The sequence below is a fragment of the Portunus trituberculatus genome, chromosome 31 (genome assembly GCF_017591435.1).
Source record: "Portunus trituberculatus isolate SZX2019 chromosome 31, ASM1759143v1, whole genome shotgun sequence".
NCBI lineage: Eukaryota > Metazoa > Arthropoda > Malacostraca > Decapoda > Portunidae > Portunus > Portunus trituberculatus.
Window position 1 is genome coordinate 15,123,778 of NC_059285.1, and position 22,500 is coordinate 15,146,277.

Genomic DNA, 22,500 nt, shown 5'->3' on the forward strand with positions numbered 1-22,500 from the left:
CCCTGTTTCCCTCCAGTCTTCTCCTGTCCTGTCCTGTCCTGTCCTCTCCTTTCCTGTCCTGTTCTGTCCTGCCCTGCCCTGTTCTGTTCTGCCCTGTTTCCCTCCAGTCCAGTCCAGTCCAGTAGTAAGCGTGGGAATGAATGCTTTTGTATCGTTTCACACTTTCGTATACATATTTCCTGTTCTTTTCTCTTTTCTTCCTCTATTCATGTTACTTACTTTCTCCCGCCAAGTGTTCGCGCTCCTCAGCTTCAGAAGGCGACTGACGCGCTTGTCTTGCTAACTTTTTAATGGAGCTGAGTTAAGTTTTTGCCACGGTTATTATTTTATTTATTTATTTTTCATTTTTTCATTCCCGTCTCTCGCCAAGTTCCGTGAGTTTATAAGAGGAAAGTCACGGAGGAGAGCGAGAGCGAGAGCGAGAGAGAGAGAGAGAGAGAGAGAGAGAGAGAGAGAGAGAGAGAGAGAGAGAGAGAGAGAGAGAGAGAGAGATGAAAATTTTGTACAGTAAAGATGATGAGAGATGAAAAAGAAAACAATAATAAAAAGAATAATGAAATAAATTAAAAAAGAACAAGATAGACGAGTGAGATTACACGGGATAGGTAATAAAGGGTAAACAAACAGCAGCAGCAGACCTTTAGTCCCTCGCGTGGTTGTTTGGGATCTAATTAGGCGTTTGAAATGATGGATGACTGGAAGAGGAGGAGGAGGAGGAGGAGGAGGAGGAGGAGGAGGAGGAGGAGGAGGAGAATCAACCAGACTTAACCAAGGAGAAAAAAGATTGAAAAAGAAGGGAAAGAAGAGAGAGAGAGAGAGAGAGAGAGAGAGAGAGAGAGAGAGAGAGAGAGAGAGAGAGAGAGAGAGAGAAGGAAGAAAATCCGGTACTATCTGATTCTGACCTGCATGTTTGAATTATGCCTCCCCTCCCCCCCATCCACCAACCTCCAGGCCCATCATTATCTCCCTTCCCTAGTGTAACCTCTCTCTCTCTCTCTCTCTCTCTCTCTCTCTCTCTCTCTCTCTTCTCTTTCCTCCACACTATCATCACCACCACCACCATAACCTTTCTCCTCCCTATCACAATCACCATCATTATTACCTCCCCTCTCCTTTTCCCTTCTCTTCCTTCCCTTCTTCGTCTTCTTCTTCTTCTTCTTCGTCTTCCTTGCTTGCTTTCAATTCACCATCCCATCACCATCACCACCACCACCACCACCACCACCACGTCATTCTTCTTTTCCTCCTTTTTGTCCAACACCACAACGAACACTGAGCGGTTTTTTTTCTTTTTGCTTTTCTTCCTTCTTCTTCTCCTCCTCCTTTTATTTTTCCTTCTTTTCTCCTCCATCACTACCAATATCACATTATCTTTTATGTTCCTCCTCCTTTTCTTCTTTATTTTATTTTCTCTCCAATACCATCACCTGCTCTTCCTTCTCTCCGTTCTCCTCTTGGTCCTTCTTCATTTCTCCTCCTCCTCCTCCTCCTCCTCCTCCTCCTCCTCCTCCTCCTCCTCTCCATCACTATGACATCTTCAGTAAATGTATTTTCTTTCACTGCAACCGCATAAAGTTTTCCCATCTTTCCTTGGCTGCATGAGTGACACACACACACACACACACACACACACACACACACACACACACACAGAGACACATACACACGCATTTCGTTGTAGTATTGATCTCTACTACTGTTCGCCCCTCCCCACTACCGCCTTCGTCCCCATCCCTCATACACCCAAACGACCAAACACACACACACACACACACACACACACACACACACACACACGGTAGCTCAGTGGTTAGAGCGCTGGCTTCACAGCCAGATGACTGGGGTTCGATTCGGCCGGGTGGAGATATTTGGTGTGTCTCCTTTCACGTGTAGGTGGTGTTCACCTAGCAGTGAGTAGGTACGGGATGTAAATCGAGGAGTTGTGACCTTGTTGTCCCGGTGTGTGGTGTGTGCCTGGTCTCAGGCCTATCCGAAGATCGGAAATAATGAGCTCTGAGCTCGTTCCGTAGGGTAACGTCTGGCTGTCTCGTCAGAGACTGCAGCAGATCAAACAGTGAAACACACACACACACACACACACACACACACACACACACACGTATTCCGTCACCATTACCAGCACCACTACTACTACAACTACTACTACTACTACTACTACTACGTCTTCACTTCAATCTTGATAGTTAAGTCACTGCTCTCTCCTCCTCCCTTCCTCCTCCTCCTTCTTTTGTTACTTTTTTCTTCTTTTTTTCCTTATCTGACTTTCTTCTCAGCATTCTTCTCTTTCTTATGCTTTTGTTCTGTCTTCAGTTCCTCTTCCTTCTGTTTTCATTTGTCTTTTCTCCTCCTTTATCTTCTCTTGCTCTTTTTCTTTCCCCGTTTTTTTTTTTCTCCCAAACAATAACTTAACTAAATTGACACTCGGGTGATAAGGGACAATATATCGCCCTTTGAATCTTCTACTTTTATTCATTTATTTATTTTTGGGGGGCGAGAGTTAAGAAGAAGCAAATCCTAGAACAACAATTTGAGCAAACTTTACTTTTTGTGGGAGAGGAAAGCAAATAAGAGAAGAACAATTTAAACAAACTCTAATAATTTACACACTTATTTCCCACCCTTGTCCACTTTTCCTATAAAAAAAAAAAAAAAAAAAAACAAAAAGAAAAGATCAAGAAAAGAAAGATGGATAAAAACAATTATAAATAAAAGAAAGAGAGAAAAAAAAAGAAAGATCAAGAACAAGACAACACCTCAGCTACAAGACAACTTCCTACTACATTGCTTTCTTTATAATAGTAAAAAGATTAACCCCATATTCATTCTGGTGACTATTTGATGATCTTATACAGCTTCAGAAACTTATGTTGGGATTAGAATAGTGGAGACTCTAGCCATTAATCTTCTACCCTCCACAGACCCTTCCTAATGTCAATAAAATCGTCTAATCATATACAAATCTCAAAGTAAAAATGCGTCCCAGTATGGAAGGGATTAAGTAAACAAATATAAGGAGACGCAGTTGCAAAGGTAAAGCTTCTGACAATCATCTGATCTGACCTGAGGCTCGTTTAAGGGGAGACATATATGCTAAAATACAGGCATTTTCGTCACAAATAGTGTTTTGAAATTTCCGCGTCAAAAAATCAACCAACACTTTGGCAACATCCAGATAGAACAAGTTTTGTCTTCTGATTAATTTAAAGACATCAAACCACATCACGGTAGCGGAGTGGATAAGGTGGTGAGCGTGGGATCGGGCAGACGTCCATGCGTAGGTTCGAATCCCACCAAGTACCGCCTTGATACTTTGCCATTTGACGAGTGGTTTAAAGTTACCTACATGTCACCACGATACCCAGGTCAGGTTTTAGGTAGTTACACCAAAGATGCGCTTGAGTGGTGATATGGGCCCTAATATGAGGACCACTATAGATAAAACTGCCTGCACCGCTAATGGGTGGAAGCTGGACAGCGCTTCCCATACTCTTCAAGTATACCTACAGGCGCTATAGGCCATAACATAAAAAAAAAAAAAAACACCACATCACAGTCTCATATACTCAATAAATCCACCACGACTCCACCACACGGCAGCAGCGAAGGCACATGATGATGGAGAGTGCCAGTGCCAGAAACAGCCGCATGCACCCAATTACTTATGCCGCAAACCAAACACTGCCATCTCCTCCCTAACCCCTATCCTTCCTTCCTCCCTGCTCCCTCCCTCCCCATAACCCTGCCCCGCCACCCTCCCGATACAAAGATACGTGACTCTGTATTCTTAAAAAACCTTCATCTCTCACTACGACAATTTTCCAAGGCCACAGAGACAACTGGCCGGGTTTTCAAGACAGAAATCTTGCCAGTCTATCATCAGAATTTTAACAATACTCATAAAAACACGAGCCTTTGGAAAGCAGTGATGGTGAGAGAGCAAAGCGTTTCAGAATACAGGCCTATATCACAACCCACCCCCTCCATTCCTTCCCTACCCCTTGTCATTCCTTCCTGCCTGCTCCTTCCCTCCCCCTGACCCGCCTCCCTCCCGATACAAAGGTGCGTGGCTCTTGCATGGATTGAAGAATACTTTATAAGCGTGTGCCAAAATACTCGTGAGAAATTGAAATCGAAGTGTAGCTTTTCTATACGTGCTACTGGTACATAAAGTAGCTTGATTTTATATAGCAATGAGAGAGAGAGAGAGAGAGAGAGAGAGAGAGAGAGAGAGAGAGAGAGAGAGAGAGAGAGAGAGAGAGAGAGAGAGAGAGAGAGAGAGAGAATGTGAATAAACCAAAATTAGCCAAAATATAAAGCGGTAAAAAGTCTAGAGATGTGTAAACTTCTAATAATAAACTACTAAAAAGAATAAATCGATTTTTAAGTGACTAGACTGACAGCTGGCAGTCTCAAGTAACAGTTTCAATATTAATGCGGTACACTGACTCTCTCTCTCTCTCTCTCTGATATTAGCGGCAATGACTTAATACTCAATATCCACGCCAGTTTCCCTGTATTGCTCCACTTCCACTCACTTCCTCCACCCGCGGCGGCGCAGTCCACCCACCTACAGATTTCCCTAAGGCCACACTGCTTCCTAATACTGTAACTGCCTTCCTGCTTGATCTTGTTTCTCTTCCTCTTCCTCCTCTGCACTCTTATCCTGCTCTTCCTCCTCTTTCTCTTCTTCTTCTTTTTCTTCTTCGATTCCTAACACTGTAACTTCCTTCCTGGTTGTGTTTTTGTGCTTAATCTTGTTTCATCTCTTCCTCCTCCTCCCTCTCCTCCTCTTCCCTGTCCTCCTGCTCCTCCTAATCTTCATCTTCTACTTCCTCCACCATCATCATTCTGTTCCTTTCTTTTTCGCTTCAGTATTCCTGGATTTACTTTTTATTTGTCTTTTTATTATACTTTTTTTCTCTTTATTTCTTCTAATTTTCCGTGTTTTTTTTTTTAATTCTTACGGTATTTTTTTAAATTTAATTTCCTCTTCTTCTTCTTCTTTTTATTGCCTGTTCTTCATTTTCGTTGTTTCTATCTCACTTCTTCTTCTTCTTGTCTAGTCTCAATTTTCCTTTCGTCTTGTTCTTGCTCTCCATCCTCTTCTTCATCCATCTTCCATCTTCGCATTTGTCTTCATTTCTTCCTATTCCCCCGTATTTCATCAGCTGTCTTCTTCATTTCCTCTCATTTATCTCTCTCTCTCTCTCTCTCTCTCTCTCTTGCTTTCATTTCTGCACAAGCTCAGAATTTTCTTTCCACTCCATTGCATCTCTCTCTTTCTCTCTCTCTCTCTCTCTGTGTGTGTGTGTGTGTGTGTGTGTGTGTGTGTGTGTGTGTGTGTGTGTGTGTGTGTGTGTGAGAGAGAGAGAGAGAGAGAGAGAGAGAGAGAGAGAGAGAGAGAGAGAGAGAGAGAGAGAGAGAGAGAGAGAGAGAGAGAGAGAGAGAGAGAGAGAGAGAGAATTATATAAAAAAGAAAATAAAGAGAAAAAAAAAGAGACATTTCAGTCAATAAATTTTCTCTTTTAAAATAACGCACCTCATTCTCCACTAATTACTGGACTCTCTCTCTCTCTCTCTCTCTCTCTCTCTCTCTCTCTCTCTCTCTCTCTCTCTTTCCCCTTCATTGTTCCCATCATCATCTCTCGTTAGTCGCCCCATCATCACCATCATCACCACCATCACCAGCAAAGGGAGTGAATTGCTAACCTGTTGATGTCTCTCTTCTCTTCTTTTGTCACTCTAATCATCAATTTTTCAAGGGCAACCAAGATTTACGTGTTGAGAAGAAATGGTGTGTAATTTTTGTCGTGTTTCTGTTTTTCTCTTCATTTTCTCCTCTTTTTTCACGTTGTGTTTGTTATTCATTTGTTTATTTTGATTTGTTTTTGTTTTTTTCTATTTTTGTGTTTTTGTGAGTAGTTGAATTGTTTATTTTTATTTTTATTTTTGTTACATTTATTTATTTTATTTTATTTTTTTTTTACAAATGTCGGTTATATAATCATTTTTTTTGTGTGTTTGTAAGTACAAGTGGAGCTTTTTTGCCCTATATATCAGGCACACACACACACACACACACACACACACACACACACACACACACACACACACACACACACACACAGGCAATGCACACCAATATATATATATATATATATATATATATATATATATATATATATATATATATATATATATATATATATATATATATATATATATATATATATATATATATATATATATATATATATATATATATATATATATATATATATATATATATATATATATATATATATATATATATATATATATATATATATATATATATATATATATATATATATATATATATAATTTTTCTCTGACTAACAGTAAAATTTTGACTTATATACATTCACACATACACGCACGACTCACAATCGAGAGGGCCGGGTTCGAGTCCCGGTGCGGCGAGGCAAATGGGCAAGCCTCTTAATGTGTGGGGTGTTCACCTAGCAGTAAATAGGTACGGGATGTAACTCGAGGGGTTGTGGCCTCGCTTTCCCAGTATGTGGAGTGTGGTGTGGTCTCAGTCCTACCCGAAGTTCGGTCTATGAACTCTGAGCTCGCTCCATAATGGGGAAGACTGGCTGGATGACCAGCAGGCGACCGAGATGAATTACACACACACACACACACACACACACACACACACACACACACACGCCACGCCCATCCACATCTTAACCTTTCACGGGACTTATGAACGAAAAGGAAAAGTCAGAGGATAAGTGAGGAAATTTATAAGTAGATACGATTATTATGCATTCATAGACGAGGAGTAGAATTTGTGTTAATCAGTAAGTAGGAAGGAAGAGAGGAAAAAATGAAAGAAAAAAGGATGGAAGGAAAAAAAAAGAGAGAAAAAGGAAAGGAGGAAAGAAGGAAGGCATTAGGAAGGAAACAAATAAAACAAGTCCATCAATGAGGAAATAAGAAGAGAAAGATAGAAGGAAATAAAAAAAAAGAAAGTTAGTGTATATAAGTGTGTATGTGTGTGTAATTCACTGTTTGATCTGCTGCAGTCTCTGACGAGACAGCCAGACGTTACCCTAGGGAACGAGCTCAGAGCTCATTATTTCCGATCTTCGGATAGGCCTGAGACCAGGCACACACCACACACCGGGACAACAAGGTCACAACTCCTCGATTTACATCCCGTACCTACTCACTGCTAGGTGAACAGCACCTACACGTGAAAGGAGACACACCCAAATATCTCCACCCGGCCGGGGAATCGAACCCCGGTCCACTGGCTTGTGAAGCCAGCGCTCTAACCACTGAGCTACCGGGCCGTGTGTGTGTGTGTGTGTGTGTGTGTGTGTGTGTGTGTGTGTGTGTGTGTGTGTGTGTGTGTGTGTGTGTGTGTGTGTGTATGAAAATTTAAAGCTTGCTCCTTCTTTGCATGGAATTTCACATTTTTTCCCGCCTGTACCATTTCCTCCTCCTCCTCCTCCTCCTCCTCATTCTCCTTCTTCTTCTTCTTCTTCTTCTTCTTCTTCTCCTCCTCCTCCTCCTCCTCCTCCTCCTCCTCCTCCTCCTCCTCCTCCTCCACTTTCAAGAGGGGAGTATCATGACACTTTCAAGGACAAAAATTAAGGAGAGTATTTCCTTCATCCCCTGTCCCCCATCCTCTCTCTCTCTCTCTCTCTCTCTCTCACTGCCTCCGTTTACCTCTCCACTTTTCCTCCACCCACGCCACTATACGCCAGCGTGCTCCACCTCTCCACCATTCACCTTTACTCTCTCTCTCTCTCTCTCTCTCTCTCTCTCTCTCTTTCTCGGTTCCCATTGACTCGCATTTGATCTTTAAACGTGTGTGTGTGTGTGTGTGTGTGTGTGTGTGTGTGTGTGTGTGTGTGTGTGTGTGTGTGTGTGTGTGTGTGTGTGTGTGCTACCCCCTCCTCTTCTTCTTCCTCTATGCTTCATTCTTCCTCCTACTCTTTTAAATGATACCTAGCTCATGTCCTGTTGGTATAGATGACTTCGCAGATTTCCTCCTCCTCCTCCTCCTCTCCTCCTCCTCAAATTCTTTCTTCCTCCTCCTCTTAATTAAAAAAGCAGCACATTTTTTTTCTTCTCTTTCCTTATCCTTCATCTACTTATTGCTTATCTCCTCTTCCTCCTTCTCCTCCTCCTCCTCCTCCTCCTCCTCCCAATCTTTATTCTCATCGTGTCTTCCTCCTAATTTGAACATCTGTGAGTATTCTCTTCTTCTCCTATTCCTGAATAGTAAGGGAAAGAGAGAGAGAGAGAGAGAGAGAGAGAGAGAGAGAGAGAGAGAGAGAGAGAGAGAGAGAGAGAGAGAGAGAGAGAGAGAGAGAGAGAGAGAGAGAGAGAGGGTTTTTGAGAGCAGAAATAATACGTGCACCCCCCGTGAGTTCTCAGGCTACACTGAGTGGCCGGGTGGCTTTCCTTGGATTCATAAAAATTCAGGTGGGGATATTTTTGCGCCGGCTGATGACAGGTGTGGGTGGTGGTGGTGGTGGTGGTGGTGAATTAGATGAAAATATGAAAGAATTGCTATTACTACTACTATTACTGTTACTACTACTACTACTACTACTACTACTACTACTACTTCTGCTGCTACTAAAATCAAGGTAGCCACAGAAATTAAACAAAATAAATAGAAATGACAAGTAAAACATTATTCAACATATTGACAACAACAACAACAACAACAACAACAACAACAAAAGAAAAAAGAATAAGATCAGAAGTTTTGTAATCTTGAACCTCCTCCTCCTCCTCCTTTGTATTCCTCCTCTTCTTCTTCTTTCTCCTCCTCCTCCTGGCGCCACTAAACAGGATTCCTACCTCCTGCTCCTCCGCTACCTCCTCCTCCTGCCCCCCTCCCCATTATCTCACAGGAGTCATATTAACCCCACTCCTCTCCTCTCCCCCCCACGCATCCCAACACCACCTCCCCAAGACACCCCCTCACTCTCTCCTCTCCAACTCTTCAAGGTCACCCACACGCCCCTTGGAGGAATTTCTACCTCCTCCTCCTCCTCCTCCTCCTCCTCTTCTTCTTCTTCTTCTTTCTCCTCTTCTTCTTCCTCCTTCCTCCTCCTCCTCCTCCTTCTCCTCTACTTCTCTTGTGTCTCTTTTATTGCTCTCCTTCGTTCTTTGTTATTCTGTTTATTGCAAGCATCTCTCTCTCTCTCTCTCTCTCTCTCATTACTATTCTGTTTTCGTCAACCTCTTTCTTTACTCCTCTTTTCGTCTTACTTTTTATAATGTTTATTTATACTCTCTCCCTTTTTCCTTTCGTACTCTCCTCCTCCTCCTCCTCCTCCTCCTCCTCTTCCTTCTTCTCCTCCTCCTCTACCCAATGCCCAAAATAGAAAAGATAGACAGATACATAGATAAACAGATAGATAGTCTGAGAGAGAGAGAGAGAGAGAGAGAGAGAGAGAGAGAGAGAGAGAGAGAGAGAGAGAGAGAGAGAGAGAGAGAGAGAGTAATTAATCAAACAGACAAAACACGTTCCCAGCACGATATAAATTGGACACACACACACACACACACACACACACACACACACACACACACACACACACACACACACACACACACACACACATTTACATTATCATCTAAAGATCATATAATTTTTCTTTTAATGTTAATGAAAATATGCCCCCTCTCTCTCTCTCTCTCTCTCTTACATACATTTTCATATTAATCTATTTTTTCCTGCTCCTTCTGTCATCATCACCATAACCATCATCATCATCATCATCATCATCCATTTTTCTCGTCTCTTTCATTTCTTTAATATCTCAAACTTCCTTTAAATATTCTCTCTCTCTCTCTCTCTCTCTCTCTCTCTACAGTCTCGTAACAGTGGAGATCTTACAAATAGGAAAATGAGTGACCGTGTACGATATTTTGGCCTCTAAGGTACGATGTTATGTAAGCGGAGATACGACGACAAGCAGAAGCGTACGATAGCCCGACCACCACCACCATCACCACCAACACCACCACCACCACCACCATCTCCCAGACAGTATCAATAAACAGAGGGATAATTGCTCTGGTCTTTGGCATAGATAAGAAATAATGAGAAGAGAGAGAGAGAGAGAGAGAGAGAGAGAGAGAGAGAGAGAGAGAGAGAGAGAGAGTAAACTTTTTGATTCTGTCAGCAGTACGTGCCCGCATGGATACAAATGAACGTAAAAGCAAACGAAGATTTATAAAAAAGTGATCGGACACACACTCACACACAAACACACACACACACACACACACACACACACACACACACACACACACACACACACACACACAAATCCTTGCATATATACAAAAACCTTATATATGTACGTGCACGATTTTCATCCACACACACACACACACACACACACACACACACACACACACACACACACACACACACACACACACACACACACACACACACGTAAAAAGAATGCAAAAGTTTACATAATTCTGATCAACATTACATAACTGATCTAATGAGTAATAAAAAAAAGTAGACACACACACACACACACACACACACACACACACACACACACACACACACACACACAGAGAGAGAGAGAGAGAGAGAGAGAGAGAGAGAGAGAGAGAGAGAGAGAGAGAGAGAGAGAGAGAGAGAGAGAGAGAGAGAGAGAAAGAGAGGACAAAAAAACTCATTCCTCTTCCATATAAGGAAGGAAGGGGGGGATACGGAAGACATGGAGGAGGAGGAGGAGGAGGAGGAGGAGGAGGAGGAGGAGGAGGAGGAGGAGGAGGAGGTAAAAATATTAAGACAAAAAAAGTCTGGTTCCTTTCACACACACACACACACACACACACAAAGCCCCTCGCATAAGATTTTAACTTGATCGTGTGTGTGTGTGTGTGTGTGTGTGTGTGTGTGTGTGTGTGTGTGTGTGTGTGTGTGTGTCCACGCGCGCCAATATAATCTTATACAGTGCCAAATGCCGAGAGAGAGAGAGAGAGAGAGAGAGAGAGAGAGAGAGAGAGAGAGAGAGAGAGAGAGAGAGAGAGAGAGAGAGAGAGAGAGAGGTAACGCAAATATTTGACCGCACAGGGGGAATAACACTTTTAGAGAGAGAGAGAGAGAGAGAGAGAGAGAGAGAGAGAGAGAGAGAGAGAGAGAGAGAGAGAGAGAGCCGGCCACACCAAGAATAAATCAGGTGAATCAAGGAAATAAAACCACACGTGCGTAAATAAACCAACAAATCCAACAATGAAAAAAAAAAAAAAAAAAACAAGAGAAAAATAAAAGAAAGAAAAAAAGAAAATACAGAACAAGGAAGAGATAAAAAAAAGAGAAATATAGCTAACTCTAATCACATTATGCTGTTGTTTTTTCCCTTATCCCATCAACCGTACTTTTTTATCTCTCTCTCTCTCTCTCTCTCTCTCTCTCTCTCTCTCTCTCTCTCTCTCTCACTTCCTTACTCTCCCTTAGCGACAGTTCTGAACACCTCCCCTCCCTCCTTCTCTCCCCTCCCTCCTCCTCTCTCTCCTCCCCATTCAACTGGCGCCTTCCCCTTCCCCATTCTCCCCCTCCCATCTACTCCTACGCCACCCCCTCCCGTCCACTGGCGCCACAAACCCCCCCAGCCCCCTCCCCCCGTGGCGCCACAGGGTTGGGGACATCGGCAGGGTCTTGGCTATGTTGGCAAGGCGGCGGTGGGGGTTTGAGGGGGGGGGTGGATGTGGCGCCCAATCTCTTCAAGTGTTGAGAGGTTGGGGAGTGGGTGGTTTGGGTGGGGGGGGGTGGATGAGGGGTGGGGGTAGAAGGAGGTGTTAGTAAGGGTGTTTTTGGTTTGTGTGTGTGTGTGTGTGTGTGTGTGTGTGTGTGTGTGTGTGTGTGTGTGTGTGTGTGTGTGTGTGTGTTTCTATTTATTGGTTTCATCGTTTATTTATTTATTTTTTCTCTCTTTCTATATTATTTGGAAGGACTCGTTGCCTTTGTTTCTTTTTTAATTTAATTTTGCCTATTCGTCAATTAATTCTTCACCTATTATTTTTATTATTATTATTATTTTATTATTATTATTATTATTACTATATTGCAATGGCTTCCTGCAGCTTTCTTTATTTTCATGAGGAGGAGGAGGAAGAGGAGAAAGAAGAAGAAGAAGAAGAAGAAGAAGAAGAAGAAGAAGAAGAAGTAGAACACCAACACCAGAACCACTACCATTAAAAGCACCACCACCACCACCACCACTAAACAGAAACAGACCACGAAAAAGAAGAGGAGGAGGAGGAGGAGGAGGAGGAGGAGGAGGAGGAGGAGGAGGAGGAGGAGGAGGAGGAGGAGGAGAAGGAGAAGGAGAAGAAAATAAGAATAAATATAAGAATAAGAATAATAATAACAATAAGAAAAAGAAGAAGAGGAGGAGGAGGAGGAGGAGGAGGAGGAGGAGGAGGAAAAGGAGGAGGAGGAGGAGGAGGAAATCAAAAGACCGTCTCGCTCCAAATAGGGACTCCATTGTGGTCACGAAGAATATGAACCAAAGTAAACCCAACAATAAAGAAAACATTATGCCCGTGACTTAATACCTTGAGTCAATCTGGTGAAGCAAATATCAGATAAGGCAGGGAACAAACAGTACGTGATACACTGTTAGGGAGTAGTAGTAGTCGTAGTAGTAGTAGTAGTAGTAGTAGTAGTAGTAGTAGTAGTAGTAGTAGTAGTAGTAGTTAGTGAGGAGTAGGAGGAAGGAGAAGGAAAAGAAGGAAGGAAGGAGGAGAAGAAGAAGAAGAAGAAGGAAGAAGAAGAAGAAGAAGAAGAAGAAGAAGAAGAAGAAGAAGAAGAAGAAGAAGAAGAAGAAGAAGAAGAAGAAGAAGAAAGAAGAAGAAAAGAAGAAGAAGAAGAAGAAGAAGAAGAAGAGGAAGAAGAAGAAGAAGAAGAGGAAGAAGAAGAGGAGGAAGAGGAAGAAAAAGAGGAGGAAGAAGAAGAAGACTAGAGAAGAACTAGAAGAAGAAAACTTGAAAAAAAAGAAAGAAGGAAGAATAAGATCGAAGAAGAAGAAGAAGAAGAAGAAGAAGAAGAAGAAGAAGAAGAAGAAGAAGAAGAAGAAGAAAAGAAGAAGAAGAGGAGAAGAAGCAAAAGAAAAGAAAAAGAAAAAGAAGTAAAGAAGAAAAGAAAAAACACCACCACCACCACCACCACATCAACCCCACAACATCCCCTCTCTCCACCCACACACCCACACACACACACAGCCTTCTATTCTCCTTGGCGACAGTTCCTTGTATGAGGGCGCCTAACCGTGTGTGTGTGTGTGTGTGTGTGTGTGTGTGTGTGTGTGTGTGTGTGTGTTTAGCCCAGTATCCTCTTTGGCCCCAGCTCACCTCAGCCCAGCCCAGCCCAGCCAGTTCTCCTGTGCGCTACCCGGAAAACGCACTTCTGTCCGCCCCTTGACGCTTCGGAACGCTCTACTAAATACAGGGGCGGGGAGGGGAATAATGGGACCAGAGAGAGAGAGAGAGAGAGAGAGAGAGAGAGAGAGAGAGAGAGAGAGAGAGAGAGAGAGAGAGAGAGAGATTTTTACTTGTAGACTTCACCAAATGCAGAACAAGAATTAGAAGAAGATAAAAAAAAAAAAAAAAAACAAGAGGAGGAAGATATAGAATAAGAAAGAAAAAAAAAGGAGAAGGAGGAAGAAGATGGACACGAAGATAAGAAGTAAAAGACGAAAATGGAATAAGAAAAATGAATAAAATAAAATGATGAACTGTGCGATTGGAAATAAAGATAGAAAAATAGATGGCGAATAATAATAACAAAGAATAAGAAGAACAAGAACAAGAAAAGATGATAGTGAGCAAAAAAAAAAAAAAAAAAAAAAAAAACAATTGAAAAATCATAAACAGGAGAAAATAAACAATGAAATAAAATAAAACCTCTGTGTGTGTGTGTGTGTGTGTGTGTGTGTGTGTGTGTGTGTGTGTGTGTGTGTGTGTGTGTGTTGGCACCAGAGAGTGAAGTAAAGTAAACTGTGTAAAAGAAATAAAGTGGCCTACCAACACACACACTCTCTCTCTCTCTCTCTCTCAATTATATATATTTTATGCAAAAGAGAATAAGATCAAGAGAAATTTACGTTGAGAGAGAGAGAGAGAGAGAGAGAGAGAGAGAGAGAGAGAGAGAGAGAGAGAGAGAGAGAGAGAGAGAGAGAGAGAGAGAGAGAGAGTAAATCGAGCCACGTGGACAGTGTTTGGCTCAAAGGATGTCTGTCTGTCTGTCTATCTAACTTTCTGCTTAAATGTCTACATCATTTTGCCAGTATGTGTGTGTGTGTGTGTGTGTGTGTGTGTGTGTGTGTGTGTGTGTGTGTGTGTGTGTGTGTGTGTGTGTGTGTGTGTGTGTGCGTTTACATCCTGGATTTTAAAAGGCAATCATTCACTAGATTAAGAGTGGAGGTAGGGAGATGGAGCCGCACCCCCAGAGAGGAGAGGATATGTCAGTGCGACGGTGCACATATACAGGACGAAAATCACGTGATGATACACTGCCCGCTGGCCGCGCCCTGTCGGGACAGGTACCCGATGCTGAACTTTGCCAGTGTTGAGGAGCTGATGAATGACAGGAATAACGTGCCTGAAGTGTGTAACTATATCCATGAGGTGATCCATGTGTATGCGTAGTTTTGTGAAATTATATAGAATGCATGTATAGGTTTTGGTGATGATGCTCATGTGCTTGCTCATGTGCTGCATGGGGATGTGGGGTTTGCATTTGGTTTGGTATCTTTAGCGTATGGTCGCTTCATTTGCTTAGTGATGTATTGCATCGCGTATTGATGTGTTTTATGTGATTTATGGGTTTATATGTTTCATGTGGTTCAAGTGTTCCCAGTGATTTGTGTGTTTGTTGTGTAAATGTGATTCAGGTGTTTTTATTGTGAGTCAAGTGTGTGTGTGTAATGTTTCATGTGTTCGTGTGTACTCCATGTGTGTCGTGTGTATTTCATGTGTTTCATGCGTCTCGTGTGGTACATGTGTTTCGTGTGGCATGTGTGTGTCATTTTTCATGTGTACTTTATGTGTGTCATGGGTTTCGTGTGATTGATATGTGTTTTATTGTGTCATGCGATGGATGTGTTTTCCATGGGATTCATGTAGTTGAAGTGATGCTTGCGTGTTGCATGTTCCATGTGAGTCATGCATGTTTTATGTATTTCATGTTTACTTCAGGCAGGTCATGTGTTCGTGTGTTTCATGTGGGTTATATGTGTCATCAGTTTAATCAATTTCTTCCGTGCTTCATGTGGCATGTAATGCGTACCTGTTGCATATGGCTCATGTATTTTATGGGTGTTGTGATCCATGTGTGCTTCATGTAAGTAATGTGGGTTCAGGGGTTCCCTACGTATGTTTTATGCGTGTTTTATGTGTCTCAAGGAAATTGTGTGTTGTATGTTTTTAATGGAAATTTTGTGTATGTGATGAGTTTTTATATGGTGTATGTGTGTTTTTACGTGTTATGGGTTTTCAGGTGTTTCTTGTATTTATATGATTAATGGGTGTTATGTGTACCATAGGATTTTGTTTGTTTTCTATGTTTCGTGGTACTTCATTGTATTATGTGGTTTATGGGATCCATATGGGATTCATGAGTTGCACATGATTTATATGAGTTTACATGATACGTGAGTTTCCCGGGAATCTAATTTTATTTGTTTTAAATGTTTTAAAGGATTGCTGAGTGTTTATTGTTTATTGCGTTAATCTGTACCTGTGGGTACTTGATTACAAGTAGCTTATGCTAAGTATACGATTTCTTTAATAAATACTCAGACAAGACTAATAATTGTGATGTGATGGACAAATTATTTAAGTTAACATGTATTTCTTGTCAGTTGTATTAATAATTTGTCAATAAACTACTATTACTACTACTGTGTGTGTGTGTGTGTGTGTGTGTGTGTGTGTGTGTGTGTGTGTGTGTGTGTGTGTGTGTGTGTGTGTGTGTGTGTGTGTGTTAAATATTGCTGTTTGAATGTAAGAAAAAAAAACAATTGGTAGAAAATATGCAGCTGTTTCAAATATAATAAGAAAAGATAATAAAGAAGAAAGAAAGAAAAAGAGAGAGAGAGAGAGAGAGAGAGAGAGAGAGAGAGAGAGAGAGAGAGAGAGAGAGAGAGAGAGAGAGAGAGAGAGAGAGAGAGAGAGAGAATACAAAGCTTTAAAAATATCCATCTATCTTCTAATCTCTTTAACTAACTGTCTATTTATGTATCTCTGCCACCTTCTATTCTTTTAATCTCTTTAACTAACTGTCTACCTGTGTATCTCTGCCACCTTTCGTTCTTTTTACCATTTTAGTTTTCGTCAATCCTTAAAAAAACTGGTCCAAGTGAACGGGTCCCTAACACGGAAATGTGGAGGGGAGTAAAGGTGTCTGGACTCATAAACAGATGAAACTTGCCTGTACTATTAATGCGTCACCTCTTCCTCTTTCCTGTGTCTTTTCAATCATTTCCTCCCCTTCCCTTTTCCTCTTGGCTATTCCCTATTTTCATGTCGAGAGGAAGAGGGATAGAAATACAAAAGAGTGAACCATACTTCAATTTCTTTACCTACATGAACCAAAAACACAGTAACTATCTCCCAGGCAAGTGTGACCTCGTGTGAAACGTTGGGAATGAAGGAGGTAGCGAATGTACTAGTATTAGCGTATACTAATTTAGCAAGTGGCGTGTGTGGGAGTGATGTAAGAGCAGTGTTGCATAAATACTCTTATCAGGGAATGGTGAAATAGTGCATCATTTTACACATTTCGAGGTGAGGAGGCTTGTGTTAACTTTTTACTGAGAGAGTCGCCGTGGTGCAGTGGAACCATGCGTGCTTTGGGATCCGAGGGGTCTCCAAGCGCACGGGTTTGAATCCTGTCCACGGTCTGAGTGTAGGTTGGGCTTCCTTACTCAGGGCAACGGTTTCCTAGCGGGTGGGCTTTGAGATAGGAGGTACCCAAAAAGTATCCCCTTTAGCCCAGAAATTCCCGTGAAAAGTACACATGGTATAAATAAAAGAGAGAGAGAGAGAGAGAGAGAGAGAGAGAGAGAGAGAGAGAGAGAGAGAGAGAGAGAGAGAGAGAGAGAGAGAGAGTGGTTAGGAAGTTATCTATTTCTTCTTTTCAAGCCACAATCTTCCAACCTCATCTCCTCCCTTTCCTCACTCATTAATTCTGTGCCTCCCTCCCTCTCTCCCTTCCTCCCTCCTTCCTACCTTCCTTCCTCTCCTTCTTCTCTCCTCTCCTGACCGCAAAACTCCTAACTGACTCTCTCTCTCTCTCTCTCTCTCTATCTCTCCCTTGCTAATATACACCACAATCTTCACCACTACTAACATTTCTGTAGTAGTAGTAGTAGTAGTAGTGGTGGTGGTGGTGGTGGTGGTGGTGGTAGTTACCTGTGCGTAGGAAGACACGTGACTTCAATGACTTTTTCTTTCTTACCTGTAGAAAAAAGAAAAGAAGTTAGTAATGCAAACACCAAAAAAATAAATAAAATAGATAAAAAAAAGGGCACTGATCTATTTTTTGCTTCCCAGTGAATGTAACAAAAAACTGTCGTACTATATGTAAAAATCCTCAAAGGCTTCAATTCATTTCTCTTCTCAGTGGAAATATACAAACTGACCCTTTCTCCTTCCAGTGAATGCAATAAACAAACTATGACAATAAACATAAAAACACTCAAAGGCTACAGTTAATTTTTGTTCTCAGTGGAAATATACAAGCTAACTGAATTTCTCGCCACAGTAAAAAAGAATTAACAAACTATCACAATAAATATAACATCACTCAAAGGCTTCAGTTAATTTTTCTTCTCAGTGGAAATAAATAAAGTAACAGATTTTTTCCCCTTCCTAATGAATGTAACAAACTGTCGTAAAAATACCCCTCAAATGGCTTGATTAATTCTTTTCTCAGTGGAGATAAATAAACTAACTGATTATTTTTCTCCTTCCAGTGAATGTAACAAACAAACTATCGTACTAATAACCAGTTTCTCTTCTCACTGGAAATATATAAGCTAAGTGAATTTCTCTATACAGTGTAAAGAATTAACAAACTTTCGTACTAAATATAAAAACTCTCAAAGGCTTTAATAAATTTCTCTTCTCAGTGGAAATATACGAAATAACTGAATTTGTCCTCCCAGTGAAAAGAATCAACAAACAATCGTACTAAATGTAAAAACACTCAAAGGCTTCAATAAATTTCTCTTCTCAATGGAAATATACAAACTAACTGATCTTTTCTCCTTCCCGAGAATGTAACAAATCAACTGTCGTACAAATAACCCTCAACAACTTTCATTAAAATCTCTTCTCAGTGGAAATATATAAACAAACTTGATTTCCTCTCCCAGTGAATACAAGAAACAAACCATCGTACTAAATGTAAAAATCCTCAAACATTTTAATTAATTTCTCTTCTCAGAAAAATAAATAAGCTAACTGAATAATAAAAATGAGAATAAGAATAACAGAATGAGGACACATAAACAAGGGAAGAAGGAAAGATAAAGAAGAGGAATAAAGACAAGAAGCGGGGACACACACACACACACACACACACACACACACACACACACACACACACACACACACACACACTATCGAATCAAAAACACAGAATTATCAAACGCATTTTTCACTTCCCATCCCAACGAACATAAAAAAAAAAAAAAAAAAACTTACATAACCAACATAACACTTACAAAAAACTTTAATTCCTTTCAAAACTAGTAATAAAAACATGGGGCAAACTAGATTACTCTCAAATCACTAATAAAATAACTCCAACATTTGTAAACTTTCCTCCCCTCAACCTTAGCCATGACTACTGAGGGAAGAGATATGGGGAAGGGGATATGAGGGGAGAGTGAGGGACAGTGTTTAAGGAGATGTTGAGAGGGAAAGAAGGAGGGATGAGGAGAAGGGGAAATGAGGGGAAGGAAAGGAGGGAGGGGTGTTTGGAAGGATACTCGTATCTAGAGGGGAAGAGGAGGAAAGGAGAGGCTGCCAGATCACTAAAAAGACCATTGAACATTTTAAAACTTTTTTCCCTCTCCCTTAGCCATGACTACTGAGGGAAGAGATAAGGGGGAAGGGGATATGAGGGGAGGGAAAGGAGGGTGAAGGAGGGGTGTTTAGAGGGATGTTTAGAGGGGAAGAGGAGGAAAGGAGAGGCTGCGAGACCACTAGTCAGACCATTGAACATTTTAAAACTTTCCTCTTCCTCTCCCCTTAGCCATGACTACTGAGGTGAGTGAGGAAAAGGGGATACAAGGAAAGGGGAAAGGGGAGGGAGAAGATATGAGGGGAGGGAAAGGGGTGGAGTGTTTTTGTGTGTGGAAGAGGAAGAGGAAGAAGAAGGGGAGGAAGGAAGAGGGATATATAGGACGGGGTGTCGAAATGGGGAGAGGGGAGGAGAAGAGGGGAAGTGGGGGGGGGAGCGGCAGGAGGGAATGCAAAACGTGACGTGTAGCAATGTAGTGGCGGATAACGAGGTAGTGGACATGAACTTATTATTATGTCGAGCTATAACACTGATTGGGAAACGAAAAAAAAAAAGAGTAAAAAAAAAAAAAAACTGAAACAAACACCACGTGGACAGAGACGAACGAAAGTAAATGAATAATGCAACCACCACGTGTGCTTTGTTGTGGTGTGTTTCAGAATGCTTCGTCCCAGGATTTCTATTTCTTTTATTTTCTTTTTTTATAAGGTTTATGTTCCAGAAATAACTAGGCCACGGTTTGTTTAGGAGAGAGAGAGAGAGAGAGAGAGAGAGAGAGAGAGAGAGAGAGAGAGAGAGAGAGAGAGAGAGAGAGAGAGAGAGAGAGAGAGCGGTGTTGTGGTGTGTGTGTGTGTGGGGTTGTGGTAGTGTGTGTGTGTGTGTGTGTGTGTGTGTGTGTGTGTGTGTGTGTGTGTGTGTGTGTGTGTGTGTGTGTGTGTGTGTGTGTGTGTGTGTGTGTGTGTGTGTGTGTGTGTAATACCAATAAAAATGAGAATAAGAATAAGAGAAAGTGATGACCCATAAACAAGGGAAGAAGGAAATATAAAGAAGAAGAATAAAGACAAGAAACGGGGAGGGACACACACACACACACACACACACACACACACACACACACACACACACACTAAAATAAATAAGAGAACACGATGCACGAACGAATTAATGGAAAAAAAGAATGGAGAAAGGGAGATAAGATATAGAAGAGGATAAAGAAGAGAAGAAAGAGGAAGAGGAAGAAAGAGAAAAGACGACACAGAGGAAGGAGGAAGCGATACGAATGATGAAGAGAGGAAAGGAGAAGGAATAAAGAAAGAAAAATATAAAAGAAGGAGAAGAAATATGTATTACGGAAGAGAGAGAGAGAGAGAGAGAGAGAGAGAGAGAGAGAGAGAGAGAGAGAGAGAGAGAGAGAGAGAGAGAGAGATGAATGTAGGGAAAAACAGGATGAGGAGGGAAAGGAGAGACGAGAAGGAGAATGGAGGGAAGAAGGAGGGATGGAAGGATGGAGGGAAGGAGGGAAGGAAAAAAGAGAGGGAGAGAAAGGGAAGGGTGAGTACGAAGGAGAATATGTTAAAATTATTGAAGACACCCTGCAAAATTTTATGAGTTAAGATCCCCTCTCTCTCTCTCTCTCTCTCTCTCTCTCTCTCAAGGAAGCCCAAGTAACCATATTAAAGAGAAGAAGGAAGAGGCGTAAGAAGAGGAGGAAAGAAAAACAAGAGGAAGAAAAGAAGGAAAGAAAAATAAGAGGAGGAAGAGGAGGAAAGAAAATAAAGGATAGGGAAAAGAATAACGGATAAGAAAGGAATATAGAAATTGAAAGAAAAGTAAGATAGAAAAAAAGATAAAGAGAGAGAGAGAGAGAGAGAGAGAGAGAGAGAGAGAGAGAGAGAGAGAGAGAGAGAGAGAAGAATAGGTAGACGAAGACGCATAATCTAAAAATGGACGTGTCTTTTCCGTGATTTGGCGCGTGTTGCCAACCTGACGGCGGCGGTGGCGGGGCGGCGGCGGCGGTGGCGGCGGCGGCGGTGGTGGTGGCGTTAACATTGCAAATCTGCCTTCAATTAAAATTCTTACTACAATTATATTATTTTCCTACTTATTATCATTTTTTTCATTCCAATTTGGTTAACATTTTTATTCAATTCTCACATTCATTTTCTTTCTCTCTTCGTATCGTTCATTATTCTTTCCTCAGTTATCATTATTTTCACTACTTTTCATGTATTTATTTGAATTATTTACTTTTTTAATCTGTCTTGAATTTCTCTCTTATTTTTTCCTTGTTTTCTTATTGCATCATTTATTAAGCTTTTATTTTTCCTTAAACTTTTCCTTATTTTCTTTTTATTACAGAGAGAGAGAGAGAGAGAGAGAGAGAGAGAGAGAGAGAGAGAGAGAGAGAGAGAGAGAGAGAGAGAGAGAGAGAATGAAGTAACCCAGGGCAGTAACAGCGTGTGGTGGTGTGTGGTGTTGAGTGGTGTTGTGTGGTGACGCTAAGAGAGAGGCAGATGGTGTGTGGTGTGGTGTTGCGAACGATGGGAAAGAATTCGTGTTCGTGGTGGTGTTTTTTGTGTGTGGTGGTGTGTGATGTGTTCTGGTGTTGAGTTAGGAAGTGTGTGTGTGATGTGTGGTGTAATTTGGTGTCAGTGTGGGGTGTGTGTTGGTGCTGGGAGAGATGCACAGGTTGGGTGGTGTATTGTGGTGTTGTTGTATGGTGTTGTGTTGTATGGCGTGTGTGCGTGGTGTTGTGTTGTATTATGTTGTGTTGTGTTGTGGTGTTGTGGTGTGGTGATAGTGTGTGTGGTGTTATGGTGGTGTGGTGGTGTTATGGTGGTGTGGTGGTGTTGTGCCAGTTTGTGGTGGTGTTGTGGTGAGTGTGTCTGGTGTGTTATCTCCCCATGAATGGCTGTTTGTTCTTTCTGTGTATATATCAACTTCAACAATATAAAACAACTCTCTCTCTCTCTCTCTCTCTCTCTCTCAATACAAAAGTCATCTCGATTTATAAAAGAAACTAAATAAAGAAACAAAGATTTAATATCGTCAAATTTACAACTATATTACCAACTGTCTGTCTGTCTGTCTGTCTGTTTGTCTGCCTGTCTGTCTGTTTGTCTGTCACTCTATATGTCTGTCTGTCACCCTGTCTCACTCTCTCAAAGCAATAACAGCTATTTTTGACATACAGTTAACCTATTCCAATACAAACTGTAGTTAATCTCTACCCAAAAAAATAAAGTAAAGTAAATAAGTGAAAATATATCAAGAAATAAATAAAATAAGAAAAAAAGAACAAAATTTTTCACCTCCATCAAACGCAACCACCAAAACATTAATACAAGAAGTGGAGTGGAGAACGTGGATGGGGGGAAGGAGGGAGTGAGGGACGGGGTAGA

The 22,500-nt window shown here is 41.4% G+C and overlaps 1 protein-coding gene across 3 annotated transcripts in view; it reads right to left on the reverse strand.

Moving 5' to 3' along the window:
* Window positions 1-22,500, reverse strand: part of LOC123511700 (sodium- and chloride-dependent transporter XTRP3A-like) — a 102,764-nt gene that overhangs the window by 53,003 nt on the left and 27,261 nt on the right. The window lies entirely within an intron of this gene.